This window comes from Cupressus sempervirens, chromosome 3 (genome assembly GCF_028749045.1).
Source record: "Cupressus sempervirens isolate cs-2001-9-10 chromosome 3, ASM2874904v1, whole genome shotgun sequence".
Classification (NCBI taxonomy): domain Eukaryota; kingdom Viridiplantae; phylum Streptophyta; class Pinopsida; order Cupressales; family Cupressaceae; genus Cupressus; species Cupressus sempervirens.
The window spans coordinates 320,380,513-320,399,782 of NC_143120.1; the positions used below are offsets into that span (position 1 = coordinate 320,380,513).

General features: G+C 40.4%; 1 protein-coding gene across 1 annotated transcript in view; it reads left to right on the forward strand.

The window, feature by feature from the left end:
• The window catches only part of RPS1 (ribosomal protein S1), a 150,747-nt gene that overhangs the window by 81,064 nt on the left and 50,413 nt on the right, over positions 1 to 19,270 (forward strand). The gene's annotated exons all lie outside the window — the stretch shown is intronic.

Below are 19,270 nucleotides of genomic sequence, written 5' to 3' on the forward strand. Positions count from 1 at the left end.
CTTCAAGAAGTTATTATACAGCTATAAATTGAGCTTTTGAGAGATACAACGGAGGATTACAAGAGAGCAGAGAGCTAATAAGAACAGGCAGCCAAGATGTGATCAGAATGGTGGTTGTTAGAAACATGACTACATTTGAGAAGAGACAGAAAGCCACAAACAAATTAACTAATGAACAGATTAAGTATGTGCATGAGAACTGCTAATATAATGTTACTGCCAGGAATGTTATCCTGATTTAACCAATTAAAAACAAATAAATTTCGCACCAAGCACTCTTTGATCACCAAGATCTTGACTTGGGCAGGGTGAGAGCATATGGAAACTGTAATGTGGACAATAAACAATTAATTTCAGAATCCCTGGCTGCAAGCCATTTAGTTTACAATCAACACTAACTTGGGGAATGTGTATGCAAATATGTCTGATACTGTAATGCCCCCTTCCGAGGCTGTCTATTATTATGCAACTTAATCAAAGTTTTAGTAAACCAATGAAAATTGATAATATATTTGACATTTACCATGTTCAAACTCACTTTCTTACTTCTCTCCAAACTCAACCCTAAGGAGGACATGTTGTCGGTAAAATCTATATCATAGTCGATGGGTAGAATAGTATCCGAATGAGCGCGTGACGGTTGAGTCACCCCTTCGGAAAGGTATATGTACACCATCCGGAATGGATTTTGTAATCAATCATATCAGATATTGTAGTATCTTCTGCATACATGCAAATAATAAAAGGAATACTTCTGTGGTACATGCTCTTGTCTACTGTTTGAATGCATTAATAAACCGTTTACCCTGTACGGTAAACATTTGGTGCCATTGCCTATAAGGACCAGGTGCTATGATTGCCAAACACATTGAATAAAGATAGAAATAAGAATCCAGAAGATGACAGCATACATGTGGCATGAGAAATAGTAAACTGCACATAGCAAAGCGACCAGCGGCACAAACTCCAACAACTTGCCGAAGGGTACAACAGTGGTGTCACAGGAGGTGACCACAGTACCACGGGAGCACTGATGAACGAAGTATAGTCACCAAGTCAATCAAGGCAGAGGTTGATGGAAGAAGTCTGAGAAAGGCGAAGGGTGATTGAAGGAACAAAGGAAGAATTGGCAAATTGGTATACGCCAAGGGGGAATTTGAACGGAAGGGAAAGGACCAGCGCGGCTCGGAGTGTTGAAGAAACTCGAGCGTGGGGTGAACTCTTTGTCTCTGATACACCTGACGAGAAAATACAGATTGGTCGAAACAACCAAGTCCTTGAGGAAGCCTTCACGCCACTTGAGAACGTAGGTGTCCGTAACGCGGGTGTTTAGAGTGGTATGGGAGTACAGAACAACATGGGTGTTCAGAGTGGTATGGGAGTACAGAACAACGCGGGCACCGACAGTAGGACACAACAAAAGAAGAAAGGGTATAGATGGCAGTCCAAAGGAAAAGTTACCAAAGTTCGACAGGGATGGCACGGTTGACCTAATCAGACACTGCAAAACTTGCGAGACTATTTGGACAAAGAATGGAGAAAACGACCAGGATGAATGGGCAAGGCTATTTCTAGCCACCTTACGAGGTGTAGTAATCGATTGGTTTTTTGATGCCGATTCGGCAAAGTTAACCACATGGGACAACATAAAGAAGGAATTTATTACAGAGTTTCAACTACTATGAGATAGTAGCATAAATCTACACCATGAAACAAGGAAAAAATGAAACAGTCCGTGTATATGCTAGAAAACTAAAAGAATTAGTAAATAGAATGGAAAGTAAGCCAACAGATGGTTCATAGAGGGACTACAGCTAGAGTTAAAAAGGAAAACGAAGATTGTACCACCATTGTCGTACAGTGAAGCATACAATCGAGCGATGGACTTAGAAAGTGAACAAAAAAGAAAAAAGAAAAAGAAAAACAGATCATTTGACTCGGATGAATCCTCTTCTGAAGATAGCAGCAGTGATGAAAAGGGCAGTAAGAAGGTTTGAGCTCTCCAGAAGGATATGATCAGGATGATGAAAGAATTTAAGAATATGCAGAAGGGGAATAGCCAGACCAAAGAAAACGAGCTATGGTGCACAGAATGCAAGATGGAAGGTCACACGAAGGGATCCTGTCCGAAGAATCAATTTTGTGATATATGCCAAATTGCAGGGCATTCCACAAACGAATGCTCGTTCAATATGAAAACAAGAGGGCATCAACAAGTGCTCTTGACATATGAAGCTTCCACATCAGAAGGGAACAGAAGCACGAACAATGACGGTGCCACCTCGGGTGGGTACAGAAATAACTGAAGGGGACAGAACAACAACACCACCAACAACAATAATAACGGGGGCCACAGTCAGATTCAATATGATGCGAACAACCAACCGATGGTTCTGTGTCGGGCATGCAACTTGTGGGGCCACTTTGCACGAAATTGTACAATGATGAACACACCAAAGTTGTTATGCAAATGGTGTGGTCTTGGAGACTAGAAGATGCCAAGTGCTTGAAATTGAAAACAGGAGTGAATTTGATCAACATCGAAGCAAGAACGAACGAAGAGGAAGTCCTGGCAATAACACGTAAAAAGGAAAAGCTGTACCCAGACCTAACAGAAGAAAAGAAGAGACTGGAAGAAGCACAGGCAGAAATTGAGAAAGGGATGCAGTCAGAGAAATCACAAACATAGAAGGGGGATACTAAGGGTACCTCAATGAGGAACTGCACAGAACAGAATATTATAAGGCGGATATTACAAACTAAAGTGCCATTAAAATTAAATGATCTGATCCTCATAATGCCCCAACAATGAACAACACTCACAAACATGGCTCTGAATGTTAAACTACCATAAGAACCTAGGAAGGAGAAGGAAAGCGGAACAAGTGCAGTAGATCCAATGCTGCTAGCCCTCACATCAAGAAGGCATCCCGCGGTCATAGAAATGGTTATATTGGGAACAATCCTCTCAGAGACAATTGTGGACAGAGGTTCAGGGGTAAATGTCCTACCAGAAGATACCTGGAAGAAGTTGGGACAACCGATGTTGTGGCCATCGCGTTGTGGCCACCCACGTTCCAATTGCTAACTGCAGACCAACATGGCATTAAGCCTCTTGGGATCCTAATGGCACAACTAGTGACTATTGGAACACAGCCGTTCCTGCTCGACTTTGTAGTCATACCACTAAAAAGAGGGGGATATGACGCCATTTTGGGACGAGGATGGCTTGTACAAGCAAAGGTTAAACACGACTGGAAAAAGAATACACCATCAGTGGAGAGCAGAGGATGGAGATTCATTATTGATTTACACACAAAAATGGTGGGAGAAGAAGTTGGATCGTCCGATTTAGAAGGAGAGGATGAAGGGAAGAAGTAGATGGAACCAAATGAAGGAGTCCTACAGTTGGAAGGTGGATCAAAGGACGATGATCTAGATTCGGTGAACGGACTATTTCACTGGCAGATGGAAGATTATGAACTCTTCCAAAGCTGCAACATACTAACGATAGAGGAAGAATGCAATGGAGACGGATTTCCAAAAGAATTTAGGGAAATAAAAGAAGGGAACGCACAGTAGTATGAAACACCTACACATGTATTCAGTGAAGAAAAACCAATAAAATATGAAGAGGCCACAGTACAAATCATGAATTTGGGAGATGATACCGAACCAAAGAACATACTGGTGGGAGATAACTGGAACCTAGTATTAAAAGCAACTGCATTTAAAATATTTTTAGAATACAAAGGTGTATTCGCATGGCCATACAAAGATTTGAAAGGAGTTCCATCGGAGTTGTGCATTCATCGCATTCTGCTGGTAGAAGGTGCACTACCCATACGAAAGTGACCCAATAGGGTGAATAAAAATTGCGCGGCACGGGTTACAGACGAAATTAACTGAATGCCGGAGGCCGGTATTATTTATAAGGTCCAGAGAAGAAAATGGGTGTCGCCCATAGTGATATCCCTGAAAAAGGACACCACTCAAATTAGGATATGCGTTGACTTCAGATGTCTCAATGCAGTAACAATCAAGGACCCCTTTCTGATACCATTCACGAATAGTATATTGGAGGAGGTTGCTGGACACAAGATTTATTCATTTATGGATGGGTTCTCAGGATATAATCAAATTTGCATAGCGGAAGAGGACAAACTCAAAACAATGTTCGTAGTAGAAGATGGGGTATATGCATACAAACGGATGTCGTTCGGGCTGTGCAATGCACTGGCCACATTCCAAAGAATCATATTACACATATTCGACAAGATGTCCGTCGGGAACTTCAAAGCATTCTTGGATGACTGGTTGGTATTCAGCATCGAAGACAAGCATCTGACGTTGTTGGGAGAATGTATGGAGAGATCCCGAAGGGTGAGACTAGCTCTAAATCCAAAGAAGTGTAGATTCATGGTTCTGCAAGGAAAATTATTGGGACATATAGTTTGTAAAGAAGGATTGAAAACAAACCCAGACAAAGTTATAGTGATAATGGAAATGCAACCATCTACAAACGTAAAGGAAGTGAAGTCTTTCCTAGGACACAAGGTATTATAGAAGGTTCATCAAGAACTTTGTAAAGGTATCATACCCGCTGGACAAACTGACATGCAAAGCATTTGAAGGACCAAAGGTACAATTGGCTACCACACCTACACTGGCATACCCAAACTGGGGTAAGGAATTCCATGTTCACGTAGATGCATCTAACTATGCAATAGGAGCAACATTGGTGCAAATGGGTAACCATGGGTTAGATCATCCGGTGTATTTTGCCAATTGACTACTCTCAAAAGTAGAAAAGAATCACTGCACAATAGAACGAGAGGCCTTAGGAATGGTGTATGTAGTACAAAAGTTCCAGCATTACTTGCTGGCGACAACATTCGTGTTCTATGTAGACCATTAGGCTCTGCTCTATCTTGTAAATAAACCCATCATTCAAGGAAGAATCAGTAGGTGGCTTTTTTTGTTGCAAGAATTCACATTTAAAATCATATTATGGCCTGGGAAGAGTCATGTCAGTGCAGACCATCTATCACGAATTAAAACAGGAGAGCCGACTGAAGGGGTGAATGATGATTATCCAGATTCATAGTTATTTCAGATCGCAGTACTGCCGGAATGGTACAAAAGTATCGGGGAATACCTCTCCACTGGACAACCACCAAGAGAGATGTCATAAAATGAAAGACGGAAACTGATACTAAGAAGTCGTACGTTTCAATTGATTAATGGATTGCTATACAAAATGGGCCCTGATCACATTCTATGGCAATGTGTATTAGAAGAGGAAATACCAAAAGTATTGAAAGAAGCACATGAGGGTCCAGTGGGAGGACATATGTGACCCGATACAATGGCACGAAAGATACTACTGGCAGGATTGTGGTGGCCAACGGTGTCCAATGACGCATAAGAATGGGTCGTCGGTTGTGACACTTGCCAAAGGGCGAGAAAGCCGTTGAAGAGAGATTTTATTCCACTTAACCCCTCATACGCACAAGAACTATTTGAGCGATGGGGATTGGATTTTGTGGGACCCCTTAGAGGAAGATGAGTACATCGATGTCGATACATAGCCACAGCCACAAAGTACATGACAAAGTGGGTAGAGGCATGGGCCCTACCAGACAACTCGGCAGTTAATACGGCGGAATTCATATATGAATAGATAATCACCCAATATAGAATTTTGCTTCAGATAACAAGTGACCGTGGAGGGCATTTTGTTAATCACGTCATCAAGCTATTAACATCAGAATTCAAAATATATCACTCTTTATCAAGCCTGGACTACCCAAGAGCGAACAGATAGTTGGAGGCCACAAACAAGATTTCAGTAGCAATAATTTACAAATCATCTGTGGTAGAAGGCGAAGACTGGGAAGAAAAACTACCATCTGCACTATGGGCATACCAAACGGCATACAAAGTGACAACAGGACACACACCGTTCCAATTGATGTTTGGGCAAGAGGCGGTGGTACCGGCAGAATTTATGATACCGAGTCTGAAAATTGTGATTGAGAATAAGTTAGGCGACATGGAAAGCCTGAGGGAAAGATTGCATAATCTAAATAAACTTGAGGAAAAGCGACTATTGGCACAATGGGCCATAGAGGTGACATAGAATAGGCGCAAAGCATGGCATGATAAACACTTAAAATTAAATAAGTTCCAACCAGGCCAGTTAGTGTTGAAATATAACGGGCGGAACGAAACCAAACCCAGAAAGTTCAAAGTTAAATGGGTCAGACCCTACAAGATATGAGAAGTGGGCGACAACAGGGCAATAAAGCTATGGACGCTGGATGGGAAAAAAGTACCAAAAGCAGTAAATGGGTCGAAGTTAAAAATATATCATGAGAGAAATGCTCCTCTGTTGACGGACAATTGAGTAAAAAAAAAAAGTGTATATATAAAATAAATAAATGTGGATAAAATATATGGAATTGAAAATTAAGTAGTATAAAAGCAATTACTGAAGAACACATTATTAATAGAATGGTCAAAAAAAGTCCGTACGACCTAGAAATAGAAGAAAATAGGGCCGTATGTCCTCAAAAGGCATGCATATCTGACTGTACGGCCAAAGGAAGAAGCACTATTGAAGACTGTACGGCCTCAGGGTCCTGAAAGGGAGAAAGAAAGTAAGAAAGTGAATTGTACAGTTGCACCATCTAAGATAGGAAGACGGTGTACGACATTAATACACCATATGGACAACAAGAGAGGTTGAAAGAGGCACCGTACGGTTTGGGAGATATCGTACGACTACAAGAGGACACAGTATAGCTACATGAGGACACCGTACGACATGGGAAGCTAGTGAAACATCGTATGGCTTGAAAGAATCACACAGAGTAACATCGTATGTTGCACGGTCCGTATGGACATAGAAGGAGAAGACATTTAAGCATGGACGTATAGTTGTACGAATGCACTTAGAGTCCATTAAGAAGGTTGTACGGTTGTGAGTAAAGGACTCTATGGCTGCAAAAGCCAGCATAAAAGATACCTTGCATTGTAAATTAGTATTCGCTAGAAAGGGATTAGGTTGTATGGACAAAAAGAGAACACATACACTAGAGAAGCACTACAGTGGTGCAGAAAGGAATCGGAGAAGACATAGCAATAAAGTAACCCTTTGGAGGCTGTACCAGAGCATTTAGGCAACACAAGCCCCCTAGAAAAAGTAGTTGCACATTGGAAGAGAGTAGCCGTACCAAGGGAAGAGCCACACTTTTCATAGCCGTACAGTCACAAGAGGAGGCAAGAGCCATACAGATCAGTATGGATAGGATAGGGATTTTGAAAAAGGTTTGTATGGAGGATTAACTGACCTAATAGTTTGTAATCTATTCTACAAAACGACAAAGAAGTGATAAGTATGCAGTCAGTCGAAAAAAGGGCTTAGAGAAAGAAACTGGACCAAGATTCAACTATGAGTCAAAATATGTAGACATTGTCTTCAGGAGTGTGAGTAAGCGGAAAAGACAAGGGAAAACAAAGGGCCAAAGTGCAAAACCAGCCAGATGTACAGCTAACACCACAGAACTTAGCATTCGAAGGGTTGAATGGGCTGGATTGCAAGAAGTGGTGGAATGAAATCCCGATGATCACCTCGTCAAAGCAAGCATACGGAAGGCACAAGTAGAGTGGGCAATCTGGATGCTAGTTTTTTGTATTCGAGATTTCAAAGGTGTCTTGCGTATCATGATTGAGGCATATGACAGGCATTCCCATAAAAGTTCGGTTCCATACTTGGGATATGACTTAGTGATATTATTTTGGCCGACTGACTTCACCAAGGTATTCGGCATGCCAGGGGCAACATAGGGAGGAAAGAAAATTGACAAGCCAAAAAAGATGGACAAAGAGAGAAAATTGCAGCTGGTGGAATTAGTGTATGGGGAACAGGTACAGCATAAGAAAGATGCCCTTACCGACACCTCGAGGGGAAGAGGGTTCCGAAAATCAAACATCAGGGAAGGCCATTGGAGGTGCCTCATGGATGTAATAAAGAGTCGACTTATAGGGTCAAGGGGGGCGTTAAACATCTCCTTTTTGTAGGTCAGTATGATGAATGGGAGGGTTTATGATTGGGCTTCTCTATTGGCTGCACGCATGGATGAGTTCATTACATTGCAGCATAAAACATTTTACATGCCACACTATGCCATTAGATTCTTTTTGGAGGCAATTGCGAAGATGATACCGAACAGAAGGCTGGAAATCCAACCGAGTCCGATAGTACTTGACGAGCCTCCAATAATGCAGTGGAGACATTTAGACACACCTGGAGGACAGAAAGGCGTTGGTCAGAAGAGGATGTGGTAGGAGATAGATGAATCGAGAAACATGAATAGTGGCTGGCAGGAAACATCTTTTGAAGAGGACAACTTAGAGGAAATGGAGGAGGTGGAGTAAGATGAGGAGGAAGATGAGGAAGTTGGGGTGATCATAGCAACCCTACTTCACTTTCCACGGCAGTTGACGACTGCACCAGTGACAACTATGCCATCTCTTACAGCACCGCGTGTACACACTATGGCAGATGTTCACATTCCAGCGTTCGGACAGTTTAGGTAACTAGTGGTGATGACCCTAGTCACCCTAAACCGTAGACCATAGCCAATAGCAGGAGCAGCTTCTAGCCAATGGCTGCCCAACCATCAAGAAGCTGAGGGTCAGCATCACTCACAGACACACCCACGGAAATACAACCATAGCCAGCAATTCCACCAGAGGAGGGGAGGGAAGAACTGACCCCCGTACTATAGGAGCACGGATTAACCTAGTTAGCAGCATCGAGTATGCCTCAGCCACATCTAGTAGCAACGTTGACAGCCACGAAGGAAGGAGATAGTCAGAGAAGGGCAGGTCCGATTAGAGGTGATTGGGGCGGATGCAGTGGTCACGATAGCTGACACATTGCTGGATGATGCAGTAGATCAGGGTGCTGACTTGAGCATGTCGAAAGTAGAGCACCAGGTGCCAGTAGCCGTATAGATTAGCTCATCGAGTCGTGCGAGTGAGTATTTGAGACAACAACTACTTCCCCCTGTTGCTAGAGGCCCTACCATCCAGTCTCCCATGAGAGAGGACCTATTGTTAGAGGTGATATGGTCGAACAACGAGGTTGTTGAGGTCCTTGCATTGCCAGAGCTAGGAGATTAGAGTACAGTGGCATTAGAGAAAGTAGAGAGGAGGGTACAGATGGAGGGTCCTATAGCAGTAACAGAGGAAAAGGAAAAGGATATTCATTCATGCCTCATTGACATCACAACGAAAAGCAAGTTCCTAGCAGAGTTGGTGCTCATAGAGAGATGATGGGTAGAGGCTGGGCAAGGAGCTCGGGAGGCTGCTGAAAAGGCTCGAGAGGAGATGACCAACTGTTTACCCTGTACGGTAAACAGGACAAAGAGTACTTGTCATAGGGTATTGGTATACCAATCTACAAGTGAATTCCCTCAAGTTTCCAGACCATACAATCATACCCATCCTGGAACTATGCCCTCAAGAGTTTAGAAACACACACCCTAGCATATCTTGAGATTCACACACCTTGTGAGGAATATATTGAGCGCTTAGCATTATTAGCTTTCAAATATTATATTTTGTAAAGCGATACTAAGTTGTAGCCTTGCTGTTACACTTTGTTGCCAATCAATGAATAATATCTTATTGGTCTGTGAATGTAATCTTTAATTCTTCCTTTGATCCAAATTGATGCCTTTGATTTGGTGTTTGAAGCCTCCTTCAAACCCTGATCTTTTAAAAGACATGATTCTTGGAATGGTTGTTTCATTGAAGAGTCAGATCCTTTCCCTTGAATGATTACCACTTGTTAACTAGTGAATATATTTAATTAAAATCATCATACCTCTTGGCAGTAATTCAAACATGTGATTACTTCCTCCATTATGTAGACCGCACCTTTATAAACTACTGGTGATGCAAAAGGGCTTGAACTTGCTTGGATAAGGCCCATCTTTGGGATTTTTTTAATAATCTATCTCTTAATATTTTTTGGGATGTCTATAATGGGTAGTAATTGCTGGCTTTGCCCCTTTTTCCAATTCCATAATGTGTTCAAATCCTCTCTTAGGAGGTAATTCGGGTGAAATATTGTCAAACACTTTTTTATGTTTCCTAGGATTGGTTGTATATCAATGTGTATAGTTGAACCTTGAGTTGATTTGTTTAGGATCATGCACTAGGCAGCTCACTCTCCTTGTCCATGCCTGAAGATTATTTCAATTCTTTTGTTGGAAACCATCTTTGGGGAACTAATAGGTAGTATTTCCAAAGTAATTTCTTGTCTCTCATGCTAGAAATAAATTTTCTTGTTAGGAAGATCAAATTTGAAGTATCTTAGTGAGTATATCCAAGGAGATCCTAAAATGATGTCAATGTCTAATGGTTCTACGTATAAATCTCCCTTAGAAGAGTGTTTCCCTAATGTGACCTTTTGTTTTGGAACTATCTTAGTGCATCTTACCAATGCTCCTGTGCCTTGGTTGTAGTAAATCTTGGAAAGTTCTTGTTTTTTAGTGTCATTGTTGCAACCAATCTTTAATCAATGAAATTGCACTACTATATACTAGAGTTTTTAACTTTCTGTCCTTCAATGGTGCTTCTCATTTTTCATACACGATGTTTGAAAGCTTGAGTGGTGGTGGCTATCATTCCAAGTTTTTCATCTTCATCTTCATAGCTTGCCTTCTTGCTGGGTATTCTCTTTGTTTTCTTCCTCGAGGTGGCTTCTATCCTATAAGCTCCGCTTTTGCATTTGTGTCTTTGTTCACATTTTTCTTTACATTTGTAGCATACTTTATTTTGTTTACAACTATAAGTGGTAAATTACATACGTGCGTACCAGATTTAGGAGTAAATTATGTCTTTATTAGCTCATGAATTGATTACTAAGAAGATGACCAAAGATGATCAGCCAAGGATTGCAATTCATCTGATGATACCTCACCCTCTTCCTTGGTGATACATATAGCATATTTAGAGGACCCGATGGTTGCCAAGAGAGACAACCATCAACCAACTGACACAACTATCCAAGAGTAACAACCATGAGACAATTAGTACATTGACGACAATAATACATTGTGGATAACCGATATTATAAAACATATCAATAGGCATTGTACGTCGACTGCATTCCCTCGCAAATTATCTTTCATGGAAAATGTACCCTTGTCCCCAAGGTCTTTGGCATTTAAAGCACACGTTTTTTTTCTTAAGTTCACCATTGTGTGGGAAGTCCTTATGATGCCTATCTTTTTTTTTGGAAGATTCTTGTATGTTCATTTGCCATTTTGACATTTATAGATTGCGTGTCTAGTCTCAAAGCTATTTCAATGGCATAATCTAGGTTTATTGGTCTAAGGGCACTTAATAATCCCTGCTGGTTTATTGGCATAATCTATTATTCCTTCAACAAATAGATGAGGGAGTCCCTCTTGAGTGATCTATAACACTGCGCCAACCAATTTTTTGGAATTCCATGGTGAATTCTTCTATTGTTCTTGTCGCCTAACTTGGCCTATTCCTTTGAAATACCATTGTGGATGTTTCAGATAAAATATTTCAATCTTCGGTGTAAACTCCTCATGAATGGTTATTTGTTGGTAGCCTTCGGGGATAAGGCCATGGTCCCACCACTCGTGGGTTGTTCCCTTCAAATGGAGTTTTACAAATTTAGTGGCGTTTCCTTTTGTCACGTGACTTAGTGAAAGATAGGTATCTAATTTTTGTAGCTATGAATGAGTGGTGATTTTTTCCAGTCCATCAAACGTAGGAAGGATTATTTTACTCTCTTTCCTTTAGGTCTTTATCTTGTTGTCCCTTTCTTTTCTTACTAGTGACAGCCCTCATTTTGGGATCACAATAATCTTTAAAAGAGATATACCTCCCAAATTTGGGGTTAATTCGATAGTATGATATAATGATACTAAAATATCATCAATATTATCAATAGGTGGAGTGTTTGTTTCTTATTCTTCCTTATGTTCCTCCCTAGGTAGAAAAAGAGTTGTTGTGGGTCTAGGGTTTAGTTCTTAGAGAGCCATTGTTATTTATGGAGTAGTTGGAGTTAGTATCCCTCCTATTGTGGTGTATATTTTGAATGGCTTAAAGGAGGAGTTGGTTGGTCCTCTCATTTTGTTCCTTTATCTTGAGTGGTTTGAGTTGTTTGCGTTGTCGGTAAAGCTAGTTATCATTTGTTACTGTATTCAAAGGAATAGGTAGTTTGGATTGGTCGCGACTGATACATCCCAAGTCAAGTTAGTTACGATTCATGTGAAGATGACATGTTAACCATTATGATATTATATCATTATCTTGAAAACTTGGAAAATGGCCATTCATTACGAATTCATGGGTAATCATACAGTGGTTAGCCATTGAATTGGTTTACGAATGATAACTTATGGTAATTATTATTATATTGAGGAATATGATATAATCGTGGAGAATTTCCTTGCTGGAGCACATCGAAGTGGGGGGAAGCACTGCGAGAGAGGAATTGGGCACAGGGGGGCACCACCATCACTGGGCAAATAGATATGTCCCAAACCACCATGGCTAAGGGTAAACGACTAGGCAAGCAAGAGTGTACGTTGGACAATAGCATGAGCTACTTGGTCAATTTTTATAACAAAAGAAATATAAAACACTAAATATCATGAAAGAACTATTACCTCTCGTTCTTATTTGAGTCTATGGAAGTGATCAACATTATATATATATATATATATATATGACGCAACCATGACACTTTGATAATATCTAAGAATTGCACCTGTGTATATATACATATACATATATATGCATGCATATCTAGAGAGAATATAATCATAGCTATGCATACTTTCAAAAAATACACACGTATATAGATGTATGTATATATGTAGGTACAATATAGATAGAATTCAAGAAGCTGGTGATGTTGTATTCATATATATACATACATAAATATATGTAAAAACATAGTAACTTAAATCATGATAAAATATAATCTTTATGTTTAAATATGACTCCAAGTGGTGAGCATTGCCACCTTTTCTATCGACACCTACCTTTTAAAAATTATATCGGAATTCTTGAAACTGTTACTAAGCTCCTTTCTTCCAACTGAGCTGGAGACAATATTTCTCTCCACGGTTGAAGAATTCTTGGTTATTATATGATCTTTTCTCACTCCACTCTACCTTATATGAAAGTCATAGTATCATGTTACATGCTCGCATATCGGAGAAGCATTGGTTATGCTTTTTTTTAATAGTTTACATTATATCATGTTCATATGCTCGAATGTATATCTGAGAAGCAACCGATGCACTCTATTCTATATATTTGACATAGTATCATGTTCACATACTCAATTTTACATTTGAGATGCATACAGTCCTACACTTTCTTTATAAATGACAAGTTCACATCCATGCATATTGGGTATCTACCTGTAGGAATTGGATCTATTATAATCCCTTGAGGAAGAAATTCTCAATAATTGATAATGCATAATATTCTTTCACTACATGAGGTTGGCTATAACAGCCTGAAGTATTCTCTCTAATTTCTATGAAACTTGATACATATCAACAATATCCTAGGATGCATCCAAGGCCTATAGAGCCAAGTATAAATGGGTGAAGAGGAAAGATATAATGCAAGAAATAAAAAATGATTAATCAGTATCTTTTATTATATGAACACAACAAGAAAGAAATTGCTTAAGACTGAGTAAGCTCATGATTGTCCAGGTATGCTCGGTTGTCAAGTCGAGCGGTGGGTTGATACTTTAAATACCAGGATACTCAGTGGTAGGACATGGTGTTCCCTGTCTATTTCCAAGTAGGGACAGCCTTTCTCAAATGAGATTGTGTGGGGATAATTAAGGGTCCGCGGATGGGAGGTTAAGGACCTGACAATTCTTGCCCTCTCCACCAGATGCCAAGACATGCACAAGATAGAGATAAGTTATGCATTCAAACCTCTGTTGGTAATAGGTAATTTACTTGTATGATATTTAAAATTACAAGTTGAAGGTATGTTAGATTGTTTTGTATCATTGAATTTAGGGTATAGAAAAGTCAGATCCTCTATTTAAAATTATTGATGATACCTTCAATTGTTAGTTACGATAATTCAGTTAAACTGATTATAACCATTAACCTCTTTAGCATGATCATAACTATTATAATTGCCTTCTCATGAACATGAAGTAGTATCTATATTTCATTGATTTACTTGTTAGCTAAGGCCTGGAAAAAGTGGATGTTATAGCAACAGTTGGTAGTCGCACCCCTTCGACACTATATATGCTATGTACTTCTATTTGATCATGATTGCGATTGTGAAGTAAGAAGTTGTGTGCATTATGAGTCTAATACATAAATGGCTCGATGAGTTCTCTGATAATTGTGTTCCATTGCATTTTGTTTTGTTACTATCTATTCTTGTACATATTAAGTTGTTACCGAAAGCGGTAAACATTTGGTGTTGTGCCTGTAAAGGATTTGCAAGTGATGGAGTACAATATATGGATGCATAATGGGACAACCAATAAACAAGGGTAGTAGTCATAGTGAAGGTAATACATTCCAAGAGTTATTTGAATAGGAAAGGGCATTGACATCTGACTTCTTACTCTTGCATACGTCGATAGAAACTCACTTGTAGAGAGAAGCTGCACAAGAACAAGTTCTCGAGAGCTTAAATCTCTTGGAGTAAGACTTTGAAGTGGTCTAGTTGATGAGTGGTCTGCTACGTCTATTGGCACAAACATTTTTGGCCTTGTAGAACTCTTGAGAGGAAATCAATCGGGAGAATAGAGGCCAAGAAATTCTTCCAAGGTTTGAAGAAAACAGTCATAAGGAGACAAAAGGGAGAGATGAGAGCAGAAGAAGACAAGGCAATTCGAACTCTTCAAAGGAGTTATTAATGCCAAATGTTCTCAGTAAAGACAAAAGTCATAAGGAGCATATAGACGAGTCTGAGGCCATTCAGAGGGCCCTAAAACTAGAAGAGAAAGCAGAGCATCAAAGAAGACAAAGAGGACTTATTGAGGGATGATTGGAGGGAAGGTTGCCTAAGGGGAACCAAGTAGGCACCACAGCGAGTCAACAAGCTCTCGAGAGCATAATTCTCTTAGAGTAAGCCTTGTAGTTGACCTTTTGATGAGTGGGCTCCCTTGTCTATTGATACAAACATTTTTGGCCTTACAAAACTCTTGAGAGGAAATCAATCGAGAGAATAGATGACAACAAATTTTTTGAAGGTTTGAAGAAAACAGACATAAGGAGACCAAAGGGAGAGACGAGAGCAGAAGAAGACAAGGCAACTTGAACCTTTTAGAGAGGAGTAATTAGTGCCAACTGGTGTCAATGAAGATAAAAGTTGTGAAGAGTATATATATAGACGAGTTTGAGGCCATTCAATGGGCCCTAAGACTAGAAGAGCAAGTAGAGCATCAAAGAAGACCGAGAAGACTTGTCGAGGGATAATGGAGGGAAGGTTGCCTAAGGGGAACCAAGTAGGCACCACAACGAGTAAACAAGTCGAAGATGTAGGGTATGATAAGGAAGAAGGGTATTGTACTAATGGTAAAGAAGTGAATGGTGACAATTACTAGAAGAAACTAGAAACCAGTTGGGAAACCTCACACTCACACAAAGGGAGGAGGCAAGAAGGGCCCTAGGAGGAGGAGAAGAGGTCAAGGACAAAAGTGCAAGAGATATCAGTGCGACCATGAGTGTCTGAGGGATATATGGGCACGGTAGTTAGAGCACCTCATCTGACTAACATCCATTTTGGGAATGGAAACAACACTGGTGACAATCGAAATTGTTGCAATGTTACAGAAGGAAAATTTGCCAAAATTTATAGGTGATGGGAAGGAAGACCTAGTGTGGCATTGTAGAATGTGCAAAACTATTTGGTTGGCCAATGAGGTGATGAACCAAGACGAATGGGCTAAACAATTTCCAACCATGTTACGAGGAGTGGATGTTGCGAGGAGTGGCCATAGATTTGTATTCCGATGTCAACAAAACTAAAGTCACCATGTGGATAGACTTGAGAAAAGAATTCTGACTACTGCGAGATGACCACGAGTTCGTTGCTGAAATATATAACACAAAGAAGGCCAAGGATAAGACTATTAGAGCATATAGTTGTTGGTTAAAGGGATGGGCTGAAGAAACGATGCTTTATAGAAGGATTGAAACCCTGTTTAAAAATGATGGAGATTGTTCCCCTCTGCAGATGTGTACAACATGGCCATGAACTTGGAGGGCGAAAAGAAATTTGCCAAGAAAAAGAAGCTCGGGTCATTCGATGATGATGATATCTCAAATCCGTGTAGTGACGAGGAATCTAACAAGAAAGTTCATGCCCTTTAGAAGGAAATGGAGCATGATTGAGAATACAAGGCAATAAAGGGTAGCGCCAATAGAAATGATGATGATGACTTGTGGTGCATAGAATGCAAGGAGGGACACACTAAGGTCATATGCCCGAAAAAGGTGTTCTGCAACATTTGCCAAGTTATGGGACATTACACTAACGAATGCCCGTATAACATGAAAGCACATACTCATCAATTGTTGATCACACAGGAGTCGTTCACATCTATAACAATGGCCAACCCTCCACAGACCAATAGCATCCTCTGGTGGCTACTAGAACAATCGACATGGAGGAAGGATTAATAATTATAACAATAGTAATAATAGTTGGAGTTGCATCTAGCATGATGCAAAATGATGATCGATGACCTAGTGCCATGCATGTAGTCAATCGGGACATTTTTCCTGGTACTGTCTAAGGAAGGAAACACCACAACTTTTGTGTAGATGGTGTAGTCCAGGGACCAAGAGGACGCTAGTTGTTCAAAGGTTGCTGTTAACTTGTTAAATACTGAGAAGGTAGGTGCAAAGGCAAAGGTGTTGGTAGTCACCTATGCACAAGCAATGACGACCACATACTCGGGCCCTTATACGAAGGAGCAAAGAGTATGGGAAGCCAAGGCCAACATTGAGAAAGAAATGATGGCCGAAAGGAGCGAGACACATGAAATGGAAATAATTGATGTCGAGCATATTTTTTGAGGCAAATGATGCAAATGGAAATCCCAATTAAACTCCATGACTTCCTGCAAACGATGCTATAGTTACACACAACTCTTCTTAACACCGTACTGTTCCCAAACTTGTACGACACACCATATAGAGGATTTCTTTGACCCTTAGACAGACCCGATGTTGTTGGCAATCAATAGTGGTAGACATCTTGTAATGGTCGAGATGGGCATTCTTGACGCCATCGTAACGGACACCATTGTGGATGGAGGGTCTGGTGTCAATGTGCTACTCAAGTAGACATGAAAGAAGTTGGACAATCTATATCGTGGTCACCAACTTTTCACTTAGTAGGTGTGAATCAAAATGACATAAAGCCGATTAGGATGTTGATGGCGGATAGGGTAATGATTGGTACACGTGTTTGTCTTAGACTTGGTAATAATCCTATTGAAGAAGGGCTATGATGTGATCCTCAAGAGAGGGTGGTTGGTTGCAAAAAAGTGAACTATAACTAGAAAGGAACACCCTATCAATGGAGAGGGGCGGGAGGAAGTTCACCATTGATCTCAAAATACAGATGGCAGGTGAGGATCTAGCATCCTCGCCATAGTTAGAGTCTAAAGGGGTACGGATGAGAGAGATGAGGGGAAGCAGAAGATGGGTGAAATGCCCCGCTCGGAGATCCTTGGAACAAGGATTCAATTCAAGCCAAGATATTTTTTTTTACAAGTATGAATGCACATGACAACTTCATACAGGGATCACAAAGATCGCAACGGAAGACTTCACCAACAATCCGAGCAACCAACAAATCTCCAAACGCCACTACCGAACAAAAAGACTGACAATGTGGGACGCATAACTGAATTCGAATCAAAACATTCCGAATTCAAAATGCAACACCAAAGGATTGAAGAACACCTAAGAGGGTACCCAAAACAATTCTCGAAAAGTTCAAGTCTTATCGAAAAATGTCTGTTATCCGCTCGGACAGGTTTTCGCAAATACCAGGCGATACTTCAAATCAGCATTGGGCGAGACTTTCTAGTATTGCGTGACATTTCTAAAGAAGCAAGGCGACACTTTCAGGGATTGGGCGACACTTCTCTCAAGGGCGTGCAATACTTCTCAAGTATCGTACGACAATTCTTCAATGGGGGTGCAATACTGGAAAGTATCGCATGACATTTCTCTTAGAGACGTACAATACAATCAGGGATTGTACATCATATCTCTATTGAACATGTGACACAAAATTGTGCGGTTGAACTCACTCAACCGGCCTCAATCCGGGAGCATGGATTCTACACGGGAGCATGGATAAAAGACCAAACATCATGAACTCACTCAATCGGCCTCAGTCCGGGAGCATGGATTCTACATGAATCCTAGTGTCCACGAAACAAAAATAAAGGTCCAAAAGAAACCAAATACCAGATATAAAATCACTCAACCGAACATGATGTCAGGAGTACAGATGCGACACACATCCCAATGCAAACATAAAATTACAATAGTGGTCTGATTGATATCCAAACAGATCATCCAGGTCCATAACCCACACTGTGCCAAGAAAACTCGAAAAAATAGGGTGGCAAGCAAAATGAGGCAAAATTCCCAAAATTTGGAAAATTTCAAAATTAAACCCATTTGGCCTTTGGGTACAAAAACCCTGAAAATCCAAGAATAAATGAGTTCGGACATCGTATGCAAAAATGACCAGCATAACGGTGCAAAACCCCAAACCCTCAACCTGAAAAATAGGGAAATGCTCATACCCGCCCAATCGGGTAGAACTAGCATACAAAAATGGAGGGGAACACTAGTTCTCATCCTCCTAACAAACAACTACCAAAAATAGAAGTTGAAACGGAGTAGAAACAATAAAACGGGAGAGCCCTACCTCACAGCCAAAAGGGCAAAAACGAGAATCTGAACCATAAAATAAAAATCTCGTAGAAGTAGCTGAAAATCGCAGCAATCCAAGGTCTCCTTGAGCTAGATCCAATGAGCTCAACCTCACGATGATTCCACGCCTATAGCTCCCACAATGAACAAAATAGTAAATCCTCATGAAGAGGATTTTGGGTTTTACTCTCAAACTTTCTAATTCAAAAGTGAGAAGTGAGAAATTAAATTCCTTTTTGGATATTTAT